This window comes from Suncus etruscus, chromosome 6 (assembly GCF_024139225.1).
Source record: "Suncus etruscus isolate mSunEtr1 chromosome 6, mSunEtr1.pri.cur, whole genome shotgun sequence".
Taxonomy (NCBI): domain Eukaryota; kingdom Metazoa; phylum Chordata; class Mammalia; order Eulipotyphla; family Soricidae; genus Suncus; species Suncus etruscus.
In genome coordinates this window covers 56,523,442-56,541,109 of record NC_064853.1, presented here as the reverse complement: position 1 = coordinate 56,541,109, position 17,668 = coordinate 56,523,442, and the positions used below count along the sequence as shown (strand labels likewise).

General features: G+C 36.7%; 1 non-coding gene across 1 annotated transcript; it reads right to left on the bottom strand.

Annotated features, from left to right (window-relative positions):
- Window positions 1–222: 222 nt before the first annotated feature.
- On the bottom strand, window positions 223–329 carry LOC126012914 (U6 spliceosomal RNA). Its single transcript, XR_007497258.1, has one exon. It is a non-coding gene; the product is annotated as a U6 spliceosomal RNA (small nuclear RNA).
- Window positions 330–17,668: the final 17,339 nt, after the last annotated feature.

The following is a 17,668-nucleotide window of genomic DNA, read 5'->3' as shown; positions in this document are numbered from 1 at the left end:
ACTCCTCTTATTATCTACTGTTTTCCAATTTTTTTTATTTAAACAACTTTATTACATACATGATTGTGTTTGGGTTTCAGTCATGTAAAGAACACCACCCATCACCAGCGCAACATTCCCATAACCAATGTCCCAAATCTCCCTCCTCCCCACCCGACCCCCGCCTGTACTCTAGACAGGCTTTCTATTTCCCTCGTACATTCTCTTTATTAGGATAGTTCAAAAAATATGGAACACTTCACGAATTTGCGTGTCATTCTTGCACAGGGGCCATGCTAATCTTCTCTGTATCATTCCAATTTTAGCATATGTGCTGCCAAAGCGAGCACCTGTTTTCCAATCTTAATGTGCCCATGCAACAACAACAACAACAAAAAAAATAGTTCCACTGGATACTATAGAGCCTAAGAGGAAAATAATAGCACACCAAACAAACCTGTAACCTAGTTCTATCACAAACCTTCAAAGGTATTACCTATACTATCTTATAAGAATTCCTACTAGTAAATCTAAAGAAAAGAGAAAAAGCTATATCTATATAATGAAATATACAATAAAGAATATACATATTGAAGAAATACACTTAAGAAATATACAGAGGAGGTATATATATCACCTATAAGTCATTTGAGATAGTCTGAGGGGAGGATAAATTCTGGATCACAACTTCAGCCAGCAATATGGTTTTGTTAGTCTAAAAAATAATGTCTTGCAGCAGTCATGGATCAGGAAATGTCCTATATCTGAGCTGAAATCAGTTGCAAGCAACAGTCTGTGATGAAGGAAAATGGTTAAAAGGTGTCAGCCAAGAACACATCAGCAAAAGCGGTGGCAGCATCTCTTTCCAGGCAGAGACAGGAGTCAGGCTGGATAGAGGTGGGGGTTCCACCAGCAGCAGGTGGGAAGGGGGTTCATGTGGAGTTAAGAACTGAGTGTAGGGGCCAAAGCAGTGGTGCAGTGGTAGGGCATTTGCTTGCACAAGCTAACCTAAGACGGACCACGGTTTGATCCCCTGGCATCCCATATGGTCCCTCAAGCCAGGAGCAATTTCTGAGCGCATATCCAGGAGTAACCCCTGAGCCTGGGTGATTCCCACCAAAAAAGAACTGAATATAAAAATAATTAATGAGGAAGAAATAACAAATCAGGGTGAGAGAGTGAGAGAGAATAATGGAAAAGAAAGGGCTAAGTACATCAAAAGGAATAATATACAACATAAACATGAAATACAATATGAATGGACATTAAACAGACAAAGGGTTGACCACTGCAGACACACTGACACACATAGATGGACCCAAGTATAATGGGTCAAAGTGCTTCAAAATATAAACCCGCATGTCAAATGTAAAAATTTTCTAGTTCCTTGGAATAATTGATGTTGCTGTAGGGGAACTTTGCTGAGAAAAGGCTTCCTGGTTTAGAATGAGCACACAATATTCCCAAAACAATAAATTTGAAGTCTAGAATACTAAGTAATATGGTAATGAGCACTGTAGAAGAGTCTATACCTCAGATATAATATCACATGATTTGAATAGCCAGGTTCGTTTCCTAAAAGCAAACTTAGAACAAAGACATATGATATAGTAAATTAGTAGCAAGAATTAAGAGAATTGCAAAAAACATACTCAATGACTGAGCAACTTTAGCAAGAGTCCATGGAATTCAGTCCATGGAATTCCAAGGATCTCTGTAAAGAGATACATTATATCATACAAGTAGGTATAATCAAATTAAAGTGAATAATTTAAAATATTTGTTAAGATATTATCATAATGAGTAATGTATTATGAGTCCAATGGAATATATTACTGTAACACAAAACTAAGGCATGCAAACTATATATCCACAAAACATTGTGAACAAAAACATTAAAAGATTATTTTAAACATAATAGAATAAAAATTTACACACTAAATTATTCTAATAGTGAGCACTGTAGTAGAGTCCATGTCTTTTAAATGCAGCCTGCAGTTGTTTTCTGTTGGTAAAACATTAGAACATTACTATAGACATCCATAAATAGCATTCAGTTGAACATCTGCTAATTTAAACAGCTGTATCCATGGCAGCATGTCTCTTTGAAGCATATAAAAAAGAATATAAGCTGCTGAAGATTTCACAAACAAGGAGATTTCTGAAACTATTTTTATCATGAAATTTAAACCAATGTTGCATTTTTACAATAGGCTTACAATGATCCTTTTTCATTTATCTATAATGGTTCAAAACAGAGAATATGTTGTATTCTTCAGGGTTGTTCTTAGTATAGTCCATAGTAGACTGTGATGCTGTCAAGGTTTTCTAAAGAAAAATTCATGTAAGTCTATAGTGTTTTCATCTTCTTACCATCGTAGGAAAGTATTTCAAATGTATTAAGAGCACAAGTGGTAATTTCCAAATACTGTCCTTTTTAAGGAAACCTGCTGTTTGTTGCAGTGGCTGTAATAAATCCTATTATTGTCTCTATGTTCTTCTTTAAAGAACACTTTGTGGCAACCTTGCAACATTTATTAATCTGTACATATCAAAGGCAAGGATAAATGAGTAAAGATCTCAAATGTCTGAGATACTTGTTGGCAGATGAGGCATTGAATTATAGTTTGAAGCTGACCTTGGAAAAGTGTAGCAATAATAGAATCATTAAACTGCTTGTGTCTCTGCCAAGCTTGTTTTATGGCTTTGAGTCAATGAGATGATCACCATGTTCTTCCATATGTTTATTCTGCCTATCAACTTTGTTGAAGTCCTGATGAATTCCTCCATCAATAATATAAGTAGTTTATGTGGATCCTGTTGACTGTCTCATGTAAACTTGTCAATTTATTTTTTCAATGGTCATCTTAAAGCCTTTTGGGTTTATATATCTGTATTGTCCTACCCACAAGACTTTTTTAATCTTACCAAACTCTTCTGTCACTTTGCCTTTATGTCTCAACAAATTTGACCTGTTAATGGCCTTCTAATAACGCTTCTGGTAAAAGTAATCAGTCAAACTTGAACTATTATACAGACATTGTAGTACTGAGTTTATGTAACATGTGTTTTCTAAATTATGAAGTCTGGTGAGAGCAGGACCAATTTTCTCATCTACAGAACCAAGGTTCTGAAACTGGACTTTTCACTCCTGATAGTCTCTGTTCATTGTGTGGTTTCAGTTTATTGTCCCAGTTAACTGTTGAAGTGGAATTTTGTTTCCTGCTCTCTTCCTTTCTTTGTTGGTTCTGAGAGAGGTTTACAGACTTAACTTGCACTGATATCTGAGGTATTTTATTTGTGAAAATCCTGCTATTGACAAGGCATAGTGAAACATAGAGTTTCTTGGCAGGGTTGTCATCTGTCATCTAAAACATAAACTTGTCCTTTTTCTTAAATGAGATTACCAGTAATACATTTATGATACATTTATACACCAATAGGTGAATTAATTGGTTGTTTTTGTAGCTGAGCATATTATTTAAAATGTCTTTTCACAGCTTTATAGGTTTCTTTTGGGTAAATTTAAGAAGTTTAATGAAAATAATGTTAAAGATAAAATAACCTTGGGTGGCATTCCCCCTTTTCTATATTTTAATAATTGAGTTTTAAGAGTTCTGTGAGCTCTTTCAACTAATTTTCCCCTATAGATTATAGGGGATTCCAGTAATATGTTTGATTTGCCATTTTTTGCAAAATGATTGAAAAGTTTATCTGATGTAGGCAGGGCCATTGTTCATCTTTATGGATTGAGGGATGCCCATAACAGAAAAACATTGTAGCATGAAGGTACAAACAGCTTTAGCTTATTCAGAAGTCACTGGAACTCTCTATGTTAAATTAGAATACATATCCACCATCACATGGATATAAGGTTTCTTTGGAAAGATGTCAACATGTGTAATATCAATTTCCCAGAAGTCATTAGTTTGTAAACCTTGGGGGTTGGCTCCAGCTACATGTGTGCTTTTATTCAAGGGAACCAAATGGTACATATATCAACAATTTGTCTGGCTTGCCTCCAGGAAATATGATCATTCATATGCAAATGGTGGGTGTTTGTATGTAGTGCAGCATGTAATGTCTGTTTATGTGGTATCTCAGCTTTTCCCTCTATTGTACTTGCCCCCTATTTCATTTTTTTATTCTCCCAACTCTGTTTTATTAATTTCCCTAGTTAAGTTTTTATCTTTAGTTATTAACTTCTCATTAATCCCCTTAATACATGATGCTGATGGGAATACCTACCTACAGCCTGGCTCCTGTATCTATCACAGGAAGAAGATGACACCACCACTGTGAACTGCTCCTGCTTCGAGAGTGGGGCTCGAGCGGCACCATTGGTGTAAGAACTGCTCATGGTCCTCTCTAGTGGCTTGTCCTACACGAACGTCTCCTGTTCTATATTATCACTCTGGTTGCTGATGCTGTCAGAGTCTCTTGAGTCATTGGGCTGTGAGTCATTCTCAGCAGGCATGCTGCTATTGCTGATGTGTTCTTGGCAACTGCCTTTTTTTGCCAATTCACTTCACCAAAACTATTGCTCATAACTGCTTTTTGATTTTTTGAAAAATCCTCATCTCTAGGACATTTCCAAATCTGTGACTGCTGTGAACCTTTTACTCAGACTCCACAAGACTAATTGCTGACTAAGTATTAATCTGGAATTTATATACTCCAGACAATTTCTTTAGACTTATAAGGGATATGTATATTTAATTTGTATACTTCTTTGTTTTGGGGGGTTGAGGCCATACCCAGTGATGCTCAGGGGTTATTCTTGGCTATGTGCTCAGAAATTGCTCCTGGATTGGGGGGACCATATGGGACATTGGAAAATCGAACTGCAGTTAGTCCTAGGTCAGCCACATTCAAGGTAAAATCCCTACCACTGTGCCACCACTCGGGCCCCTAATTTGTATACTTCTTAAGTGTATTTCTTTAACATGTATATTCTTTATTGTATATTTTATTATGTAGTTATAAAGCTTTTCCTTTTTTTCTTAAAGTTGCTAGTAGAAAAAATTATTAGAAGATAGTATAGATATTTTCTTTGGAGTTTTGTATTATTTATAGAACTAGGTTATTGGGATTGTTTTGTTTGTTATTATTTTTCCCTTATGCCCCAATAGTATTCTATGGCACTTTTTGCATAGGCACATTAAAACCAGAAAATATTAGATACTAAGAGGATTTATTATCCATTAGCATGAGAACTCAGCAATTTCTGGTTACAGGGGTTCTTCAATTCTGAGCATTTGCCATAGTGACTTGACTTAAGCTTTAGTCATTCTTAGCATAAAGAAAAGTTCTAGAGTTGGTTGGGAGAGACTCCATCCTACAGATGATTTCTACAGAGTCCTACGGTCTCCCTCTTACATTCCTACGAAGAATCAGAAATTCAAAGCCAGTTTCCAGATCATCATATTGACTTGATCTTTGCATCATTACATTGGCCAAGCCTGGGTACACCTGACATGACAGGGAAACCAAAAAGGCAGATTGGCCTAGGAAAATTAGAAGTTGTCTAAGAATGACTGGAACTGCCTTGGCACATACTTGCCCTGGAGTGGGCCAACATACTAATCTAACTATGGCTTGGAAATTAAAAACAACATTTCCTGTAGGCAGATTTCCCTGCCTCACCACATAACAATGAGATGAAACCAGAAGATGCCTCAGGATACACTGACTTTGACATAGGGCAGGTGTTAACAGCAATATCTCCAATACTAATATCTGGCAAAGAAAGCTGTGATTGAGGAGAACTATTATTGGAACCTTGAATAAATACTTTGGAGATAGACAATTAATGTGCCTGGAGTCTGCAGCTGGTCTATGGCAGGAGCTTCATAGGTAGAGATACTGTTTTTTAGACCAAAAGATCTTTCTTTCTATTTTTCCAACTTTTGCTACACCTGTACAAAATTATGCCATCCCTTTATTTTTCAGAGATGCCTGTCTTTCCCTTAGTAAGTTCACCTTCCCTTGGGAGGTGTGTTACCTTATTTTACCTTTTATTTCTGCATTTTTTCCTATAAAGTCAATTAGGGGGATATGTATGATTAATCAGATCCTATCCCATGTAGTATAGACCTTGTTACTCATTGGTTGGAAACATCTTTAAATGTAGTACCTTGTACTGGTGTTTAGACCACCTAATCCCACCTCTATATGGTCTGTTTCTTCCTAATAAATACTTCAGTTTGCAGGAAAACACCCTTGCGTTTTGGGGCTTCATTGAGCTTCCTGCTTCTTAGAAGGAAAAGTTCCTGGATCCATTTCTCCCGTGTGTGTGTGTGTGTGTGTGTGTGTGTGTGTGTGTGTGGTGTGTGTGTATGTATGTATGTGTGTATGTGTGTGTTATTTTCTACATCGACATTTGCTTCAAGACCCGGTTCTCCTAGTTCCCTGGCTTTGGAACCTGAGGAATAACTATCACATGGTTCCTGAGATTATGATATGTCTCAGAGGGAAGAGATGCATAGAAATTAGAAAGGATGTTTGACTTGTGTGTGCCTTTCTGCAGTTCAGTCAGTTCCATTTGGTAAATAGTATTCACATTTTCTATGTTATATGGAAAAGCTGTATGTCCTGTTCATGGAGATGAAGCTCCTTAAATCTAAAGTAGAGGGTCAGAGTGATAGCACAGTGGTAAGGCATTTGCCTTGCATGCAGGCAACACAGGACAGATGGTGGTTCAAATCTCAGCATCCCATATGGTCCCCTGAGCCTGTCAGGAGCGACTTCTGAGCACAGAGCCAGAACCCCCTGGAGTACTGATGGGTGTGACCCAACCCCCCCCCAAAAAAAACCCCACTAAAGTAGGACTGTTGCAGTGGTGAAGGGGGGTGTTCTTTTTTTATATCTAAAACCAACTACAAACATGTTTGCAATCATGGTGCTTAAAAAAAGATATTTAAAAATAATAATAAACTGGAATTCCTTTAGCAACCTTTCCAGTGAATCCAAACATTTTGTTTGGGAATGCATTCAATGGGTTTTCCCACCAACAGATTTTAAGTTGTGGGAGGTGGCAAAATTTTTCCTCTATCACTTGTTTGATGAGGGGGCCTAATTTTACTTCACATACTTTCACATGTGGTTGCATATCACAGATGAGCTTTCCCTGTCCTTGAAGTTGCACGTCGAAACTGCTGAGTAGCTCCGTTACATCTGTCAGAAAGATGAGATGCCATTTTTATTCTGCATCATTGAGCTCCAGTACTTCCTTGTTTTGTGAAATCAAAAAATATGTAATCTGTGGAAGTAAGTCATAGAAATGTTTTTAAACTCTCACTCAATTCAGCCAGTGGACTTCTGTGTGGTACAGAATATCTTCATAAGCAACATTTAGCTCAGACAGAAATTCCTGAAATTGTCTGTGGTTTAGTGCATTAACTTAATGAAGTTAACACAAGATACCACAGTTTTCATAGTAGAATCCCATTTCAGTGATATACTACACAACACTTGTTGGTGTATGACATAGTCTATAGCTATTAGATAAGAATGGTTATGTTTGCTATCTCTTTGTTAATGCAAGCAATTACTATTTTCTTCGACACTACCATGCTAGGAGAATCATCAGTGTTGTACTGGTTAGTTTAGCCAGTCCAGCTTCAAATCATTCTCAGTTTGGTAAACTTTTTCATAGATATCCTCTTCTATAGTTGCTCTTTTAAATCTTTGCAGTTTTTGCTCTTTTGAAATTTTGAAATAGTCATTCTTCCCACAAACAAATATTAGAAGTTGTTCAGAAACCAAACATCATTGCTTTCGTTGAGTGTCAACAAAAAATAGAAAAGATTTTGTGGAATTTTGCAAAGGCTGATACAAGTTATCTCTCATTTCTTTAATCTTTCAGATAGATTTCATGTAGATCCTGAAAGACTCACTGTACTAAATAAACTGGCCTCCTCTTGACACATCTCTTTGGCAAAAGAAAGAAGACATTCTTTAACAAATTCTTCTACAAATGATCTGCCAGTGCACTCTATTAGCTTGGCAACCTGAAAATTTGTTTGCAGTGATGAAATACTTAGCTGATTCTGCTTCATAAAAGTATTTTGCTGACTTGTCAATGTAATTTTCAGGTTTAATATTTTATCTTTTCTCACTTCTCTGATGAAACAATCGTATTTACCTTTATGTTGAATTGATAGTTTTGACGCAAATTGTATTCCTCCAGACCCTTGTACTGCGTGTTTCCTAGGGATTCCAAATTATCATTAGTAAAATACATATATATGTATAAAGTACATATATATATAGCACTACAAAAACTATATACCAGCAATAACTTTGACCTCATACATTTGCCCACATACACTTTGACAGACATACAGACTACACTGCCTATCAATGCAGTCTGATCAATGCCCATCAATGCAGCCTTACCAATCCACATCATTTCAGACTAAACAGTGGCTCACACTGGTGCAGTTGGGAACTTACATAATTACAAAGTCAGTTTTTCCACCACTTTTCCAGTTCACAGAATGCCCAGTGGGTTGGATAGATACTCTAAATGGTCTACATGTGGCCCACAGGCCATAGTTTGATGGCCTATAGCATGTATTACCAACACTCCTCTCAAAACAAGTGCTGCCCTTGGGTCAGTTTTATGACTCAGCGGTAGAGCACAAATCTTGTATGTAAGGTCCTGGGTTGTTACAGCACCAAAATTATTGATTTAACTACTTAATTAGAGAAATTATTATAATTGCCCTATATTTAGTAAATTTATTTATGTTTTCCTTCAGAGTTAATTGAATATTTTTTAAATTTCACAAATATTCTTCCCTAAGTAAATTTCTTCAAATATGCTTCAAGAACCAAATTGATTATTGAAATTTGGGGAAATGGGATAATAAATATCAGGTAAAGTCAGAGACATATTTAAAACTGAAATGCAGTTCATGGTATTTTTATCCTAATATAAATGACAGAAATGGAACACTAAATGGAAACTCTCAACCTTGTGGGCTGTGGGGCTTAGCTCAGTCATTCTAAAAACCTGGCCCATGTATTTCTTTCTTTGTACTTTGTTATTTAAATAGTACCTATGTCATTCAATCTCTGTTCTCTGCTGCATAAAATGAAAACATAACAGCTGTTCTGATCTGCCACGAACAGTTATTTTGAGATCATATTTGGCATTATTTAAAGTCTTTTGAAGAACAGATAGGTTGATGGTATGAAATCAGCTTTCTGTAGTCTGACCTCTTCAGACTGATATTATGTGTCCTTGGAATGTTCTCACTAATTAATGTTCTAATTTGGTGAATAACAGCATAGGCCATGGAAAAATTATTCAGACATATATACCCTACCATCCAAGACTGAAATATTTTTCTGGCCATGATTTCTTGCTATCAAATAGAATAGATACATTTACCATAAAAAATTCAGGATCTGATTCATGCTCTCTAGAATTGCCAAACTCAAAGAAGTGATCATAAAGCTATTTCTGGTCTAGAGTGTGTGCTTCATATTGATAAGGACCTTACTAATATATGAGTATTTTATTGACTTATGTACTCATTACCATAAATCTATCCTCAACAGTAAAGTCAGAAGCAGTAGAGCCTATAATAGATGTTTAATTACATTTATCTTTTTTTGTCTTCCTAATTTCTATTCCTTGTTTCAAAGCTCTATAAAAATAGCAATGAGAGTTAGCCACAGTTCTATCTATCTATCTATCTATCTATCTATCTATCTATCTATCTATACACTAGCATATATGCAAATAAATTCTAGTTATAGTGCCATCTTCAAAAGTGGTAAATCAATGATTCCTTGTTTTTTTTTTTTATCTATCTCAAATACACAACAGTTGAGCAGCAGAAAACCAGAGCCTGGTTTTCTGTAGTCTGTTAATGGTCCATTAAATTTCCAACTTGATTTTTTTATTTTAAAAAATTCTAATTTTTATTATAACACCATGATTTACCAATTTTGTTCTTAATACAGTTGTTTCATGCATTAAATGTTCATACATCAATCTCACCAACCATTGGTGTGTCCATCCCTTTACCAGTGTCCCCATTCTCCCATGCACTGCCATAGTTTGCCTCCATGCAGGCACAAAAATATTTATTTCATGTTGCTTGTTAACAGCATAAAGGTAAATGGAATCATCAAAATTTAGATCAACAGATTCAATTTGGAATGATTTCCAAATATCTCCAGTGTGTTACTAAAGACAGTACCTAAGGATTTGCTGAGCTATTGTTGGTGCTAGTCCAGCCTTCCGTGTTAATATTTAGGTTCATCAAGGTTTGTAGATTACTAAATAACTTTTCTCATCAGATTTTCTGTAGTACTACTGGGTTAACCTATTATATGCTAGCAAGGTGTTGTCTGGTCTAGAATTTATAGATCTAAAAAAAAAACAAATCTTTATGGCTTGGAAGTTTGTTAAGGTTAAGTTGATGAGCTATATCTGCCCATTTTTAGCAAAATAATGAGTCACATTTTGAAACCTAGAAATACTCTGGGCACTGGAAATTAAAGGGAACAAGAGGCTAATATAAAAATTTTCAGGGCCGGAGAGATAGCATAGAGGTAAGGCATTTGCCTTGCATGCAAAAAGATGGTGGTTTGAATCCTGGCATCCCATATGGTCCCCCGAGCCTGCCAGGAGCAATTTCTAAGTATAGAGCCAGGAGTAACCCCTGGTTACTCCTTGGTGTGACCCCCATAAAGTAAAATAAAAATAAAAATTTCCCTGAAAAATTAGGCTGAGAAAATAGTAAAGTAGGTAATACTGATGACTTGGGTTTGATTCCTAGTACCGCATTTGGTCCTCTTGTACTGCCAGGAATACTCTCTAAAGCATTCTAGGAATAAATCTAATACTTCTCCCTGCAAAAACAAAAAGTTGGTTTCCCTTAGATTGCCTTTATAATTTACAATAAGTAATGTTTCATTTAATGTGCCACCATATCTTCTTCTGTGAAAAACAAGACCACAAACTAACATAAAAAAGATTCCTTGTCATTTAAGCTTTTGATGCAGTTTAATTTCAGGATTACTATTATGGCCATTTTCTGTTTGAAATATAACAACCATTTCAAAAGCCATGACTTTGTTATTATTCTCTGACCTATAATGCCAGATTGAATACTTTTACCTTTATTACTTTTTTGGGCTCTGAAAAAAAGAATTGCTTATCTAAATAATATGTTTTATTTTTACAGAAAACACATTTTATAAAATGGAAAGGACTGGACCAGAAAGATAGTAAAGGGGTTAAGATTTATGCCTTGATTGCAGTTGAATTCAGTTTGATCTTGGGTACCACAAAACACTCTGAGAGTGATCATAGGGGCACCTAACAACTTTAGGGTAACTTTGGTGATCACCACCTCCACCACCACAGGATCTGAGTATCAATGTATCCTCAGTTCTTACATAGAACTGGCAGCCTAGTTGGTCAAGATGTGTGGGAAGAAATACTCAACCTCCTTGACACAGTTTGGGACTCCCACACCACTCAAGAAAAAGGGAAGATAAAGCCAACCATGTTATTTAGAATCATAGGAAAGTTAATGTTGACTTACAAAAAATATGAGCGACTTAATAAAAATTTAGGTCAATGAATATGGCATACTTTTACTAATATTAGAAATGCAATCTTTTGTTTTGAACATGTGATAATTTATTAAAATTATATCATAGTAAAAATACTTCTTCAAGAAATTGAGGGGTCACAAAAGAGGACACAGGAAATGGAGACATATGCCTTGTTCATGAATTGGGAGTACTAACATAATTAATATGCCAATACTCCCCAAAGCATTGTACAGATATATTCAATCCCTCTAAGGATACCCATGACATTTTTCAAAGAAGTGGATCAAACACTCCTGAAGTTTATTTGAAAAAATATATAGATGAATAGCTAAAATAATCTTTAGAAAAAGAAGATGGGAGGCCACTTTCCCCAACATTAACTTGTACTAGCAACAGTCAAAAAATAGGATAGTATTGGAATAAAAGCAGACCCTCAGATCAATGAATAGACTTGAGTATTCAGAGAATGATCCCCAGATAATCAATTAATCTTTGATAAAGGGACAAGAAACACAAAATGGAGCTAGGAAATCCTCTTCAACAAGTGATGTTGGGACAACTGGCTAACTACATGCAAAAAAGTGAACCCAGACTTCTCTTTAACACCATGTACAAAGGTTAAATCAAAATGATTAAAGACTTTTATAACAGACCTGAAACTATAAGATGTATAAATTAAAATTTAGGCAAACACTTCATGACATTGAGACTAAAGGCATCTTCAAGGAGGAAACACCACTATCCAAAAAAATTGAAGCAGAGATAAACAAATTGAATTACATTAAACTGAAAGGTTTCTGCACCTCAAAGGAAATAGTAACTAGGAAACAAAGGCTACCCATGGAGTGGAAGAAACTATTTGCCCAATACCCATATGATAAGGGGCTAATATCTAAACTGTACATGGTACTGTCAGAATTCAACAAGAAAAAACATCTAATCACCGCAAAAAAAAAAAATGGGGAGAAGAAATGAACAGACATTTCCTCAAAGAAGAAATACAGATGTCCAAAAGACTCATGAAAAAAGCTTCACACCATTAATCATCAGAGAGATGCAAATAAAAACAACATTGAGGAATCATCTTATGCCATAGACACTGGCATATATCATAAAGAACAAGAACAACCAGTGATGGTGTGGGTGTGAGAAGAAGAAAATTCTCATTCATTGCTGGTGGGAATACCAACTAGTCCAGTTTTTCTGGAAAACAATATGGATATTCCTCAAAAAACTGGAAATTGAATGAGTTTCCATATGATCCAGCAATACTCATACCTAGAGATATGCCCTAGGAGCACAAGCACATAATACAAGAATTCTCTCTGCACTTCTACAATTATTACAACACTATTTACAATAGCTAGCATCTGGAAACAACCCAGATGCCCAACAATAGATGAATAGCTAAAGAAACTGTAGTACACCTACACAATGGAATACTATGCAGCCATTAGGAAAAAATGAAATAATAAAATTTGTCTATAATGGATATACATGGAGAGTAAAATGCTGAGTAAAATGAGTCAGAGGGAGAGGGATATATAGAATACTCTCACTCATTTGTAGAATATAAGAAAAATAAAAGACAGTATGGTAATAATATCCAGACACAATAGAGATGCGTTCTGGGAAGACCAGTTCATGATATGAAGCTTGCCACAAAGAGCAATGAGTGCAGTTAGAACTCTAATTGCACTGACAACCACTATGACAATGATAGTGAGAGAGAAATAGAATGTCTGACCCAGATACAGGCAGAGGGTGTGGTGGTGGTGAGAAATGGGGGACATTGGTGGCAGGAAAGTTGGACTTGTGAAGGGCAGTATATATTCCATGACTGAAACCTAGCTATGAACATTTCTGTAACCATGGTGTTTAAGTAAAAAATTACATTTTAGAAGAACATAAAGTATGCATATGAATAGTATGTTGCTATTACATATAATATATTCAGTATTAATGTAAGTATACATATGAAGACAAAAAGCTTTGGAGTTTCAAATAACTTTAATAATTTCACACTTTTTTTCTTCCACAATTTGGTTTTGGAAATATCCAATAGTGCTCAGGGTATTTGTCCCAACTCTGTATTCAGAAATCATATGATTCTAAGGATCAAAACAACACTCCCACATACAAAACAAGGGCTCAAACCTTTTGAGTCAGCTCCAAAGCCCCACTCTCCTTGTCATTTTTTTATTTATTTTTATTTGGGGGGGGGGTTGGGCCACACCCAGCGGTGCTCAGGGGTTACTCCTGGCTGTCTGCTCAGAAATAGCTCCTGGCAGGCACAGGGGACCATATGGGACACCGGATTTGAACCAACCACCTTTTGGTCATGGATCGGCTGCTTGCAAGGTAAACGCCACTGTGCTATCTCTCCGGGCCTTCCTTCTCATTATTTTAATAGTCAGAGGTCATGCACACTTGGATGAAGTGCTCTTACATTGGTTATGGTGCTTGTGCACTTTTAGTTGTGGTGTTCCTTAGGGCTATACACTTAAGTTTCAATGCCCCCACACTTGATTTTTAGCCTGCCAAAGATTCCACATTTTCTCATAGCGTTAAGGATCTTTTTTTCCAGCAGAATTATATCAGTGTGGTCTCCCTTCCCACTCTTTACCCCTTTCCTTTGTGTGGGGTTTGTGTGTTATATAGAGCTCTGTGCTGGGGCCGACCAACCACTGATGTCCTTGGCACTCAGCCTCTTCTGAGGGCCACTGGTTCTCTTCCTATGTCACAGAGGTGTTCTAAGAGGTTTACTTTGAATGCTTCAGGGAAATGGGGTTTGATCTTTTAAACATTTCTTAGAGCCAGTAAGCAGTAATTAATCCAGAAATTCTTTTTCAAAATCAGGCTTTTGTTTATAAAAAAAAAAAAGTGCAGGAGAAACATGTATTATGATTCTATCCAATAATGTGATGCAGTTACTTGCCAGGTCCATTATTTGTTTTTAAGACAAATTTGGTAGGAAAACCAATATAAAAACAGTCAATATTTGACCATGGGCTTACCAAATTGAGAATACAATGAGTGTATTCATATTTTTTCTATACTGAATAAACAATGTAACATAAATAACAATGTAAAAAAAAAGGGATCCCAAACAGCATTGATGCCAAGGTCATACATGTGTGTTAGTGCCAAGAACTGAGCTCACAACCTCATACCTGCAAGGCTGCCACTGAACTTTCTCCCAGACCCTGCAAAAGTAGGTGGCTAGGTTTTTTAAATTGCTGAAAGGACACATCTAGTGATATTCAAAAGTGACGAGGGATATATGTAGGAGTGCTGATTGTGGACATGTCCAGCCAGGAATCAAACCAGGATCCCTGAGTCTGCCAGGAGTAACTTCGGAATATAAAGCCAAGAGTTACCCCCAAGTGTCCCAAAAAACTAACAAACAAACAAAAAGCCACCTTGAACTGAGATTGCCTCCAGCTGCCACCAAAAACAAATGCTTTTTAAGTTTGTAAATAGGTTTTGCATGTGGTCTTACATCTTCAAAGTGACCTTTGGGCATGTTTTCAATCCAAAAGACAGTCAACAATATATAAAGTTTCTAAGTTATTAGATAAGAAATTAACAGCTCATGTTTTCTTTACTGTCTACAATTTCCTTCAAGTGCTATTAAAATCAAATCAGAGAACAAGAGTTCTCTATAGTTGAACCATAGTTCAACTAGTAAAGCATTTGCCTTGCATGCTGCAGATCATATTTGACCCCATTTGGTCCCCTTAGTCTTCAAGGAGTGATCCTTGAATGTAGAGTTAGAAGTAAGTCTTGAGCACAATAAGGTATGATACAAAAGAAAATAAATAATAAAAAAATATCAAATCAAAAAATGGGTTAGGAATTTTCCTTTCACACCAAACATATTTCTCTTTGAATATTTTAATATATTTCTTTGAAATCATGTCTCTGTTATCTTTTATTTAAAATTTTCTTGTAGGTCTGAACATATACTACAAAGCACAAGGTGCTTATCTTGCATGTATCTGACTCTAGTTTAATATCTGGCATCACATATGGTCCCCCAAATATTGCCAGGACTGATCCCTGACCATAGAGTAAGGAGTAAGACCTGAAGTGTCCTGAAGATAGTTTGGAACTAGAAATTAGTCGCCTTGTGACTGAGACTATGAGTTTGATACTGGTACTGCCGGTAAGTGCTGAGCATGGTCTCAGAAGCTCTCCTGCCTGAGATCCCAAAGCTGCCACTGATGCCATCTCTGGCACATGCTCAGTTTACTACACATGTAAACTAAAATCATGTGAGCACTGTATATCTTTAATTTAATCAAAGAACTTTTCCATCTTGAAAATAAACAATATCACAGAGGTTATCAATGTGTCAGGTAAAACATTTAAAGCAAGGGTCTCAAACTCAATTTACCTGGGGGCCGCAGGAGGCAAAGTCGGGGTGAGGCAGGGTTGCATAAGGGATTTCACAAAAAAAAGTCCTCAAATGTCATTATTAAGAGTTTAATTATTTCTTCTGAACATGAATAGAATATTGAGTGAAGATCACGAACAGTTCTTCTGAACATGGCATCTTTTGCCTATTCCTTGCTGCCAGAGACTTGACAGTGCTTCTTCTCACAAATCTGAACCACATTTGGTTTTAGAGAGGAAGCAGTTGAGATCCTCAGTATGGCTTGAAGATGATTATCATTAAGTCTAGGCCTGTACTTTGACTTATTGAAGTTCAATGTGGAGAACAACTTTTCACACAAATATGTGCTCCCAAAAAGGCACATGGTGCGCTTGAACATTCAGGAAAGCTCAGGAAAGCTGAGGGGCAATTCTCTCAAAAATTGCCCATGCATGTCTGCTTTTCCACTAATCTCCCTGAACTTGGCTTTGAGATCAGAGTTGCATTGCAGGTCAATGAGCTCCATTTGAAGCACAGGAGGGGCATCTTCCATATCAAAGGAAAGGGGATCCACAAAAATTTGGAAAGTGGCTCTGTGCTTTTTGAAGTCTGCAAATCTGTGATCAAATTCCTTCTCTAGTTTAAAAGTAGCATCAACATATTTCTCACCACTGAATGGTATGCCTGCATCCACAAGTTCCATGCATGCTGGGAAATGGCAAAGGTTTGTCTGAGAGAGCTGGGATTTTCATAACACAAGTTTTGTGGAGAATGCTCTCAGATTGTCATAGGCGGCACTGATAAGCTGCTAACATCTTGTTTAGTACATTCAGCTTATGTATGATGTCAATAAGAAAAAGCTAAGTCCATGAGCCATTTGTGATCACTCAACTCAGAAACAGCATTCCCATCCTTCTCCATGAAGGCTTTCACTTCTTCTCTCAACTCAAAAAATCTTTTCAGGACATTTCCCCTGCTGAGTCAACTTACCTCGGTGAAATAGAGCACATCTCCATATTATGACTCCATTTCCTCTAAAAAAGCACAGAACCTCCTGTGCTTTAAGCCTCTGGATCTGATTTGGTTGATGCATTTCACAACAACAAACATCACATTGTCACACGGCAGGCATTTACTGCAAAGGGCCTGCTGGTGGATAATGCAGTGAAGAGCAATGGCCTTCTCTACACCCTCCTCTTCAAGTTTTTTTTTTTGAACAAGTGCCACCAGTCCATTTTTTCCTCCTCGATGGCACTCCATCGGTTATTATTCCAACAAACCTCTTCCATGGCAAACCTGCATTCTCAATGGCATCACACAGATGCTGAAATATCTCATTAGCGGTGGTCTGGCCATGCATTGGAATTATTGTGAGCAGCTCCTCTGTCAATTCAAAGTTGCAGTCAACACCACGGACATAAATTGTGAGCTGTGCAGTGTCTGTTATATCTGTGCCCCGGTCAAGAGCAACTGAGTATGCATCAAAACATTTGGCTTTCTCACACAGTTGATGATAAATGTCACTTGACATGTCAGAAATGTACTCTGCCACAGTGTTGGCAGAAAGGCTGATTTTGCTAAACTGACCTTTCTTTTCCAGACAGATAATACTTGCAGCCTGTAACATGCTCTTTTTTTTTTTTTTAACAAACTCTCCTTCTGTGAATGGTTTCCCTGCCTTAGCCATCATCTCAATAACCATGTAACTAGCTTTGACTGATGCAACAT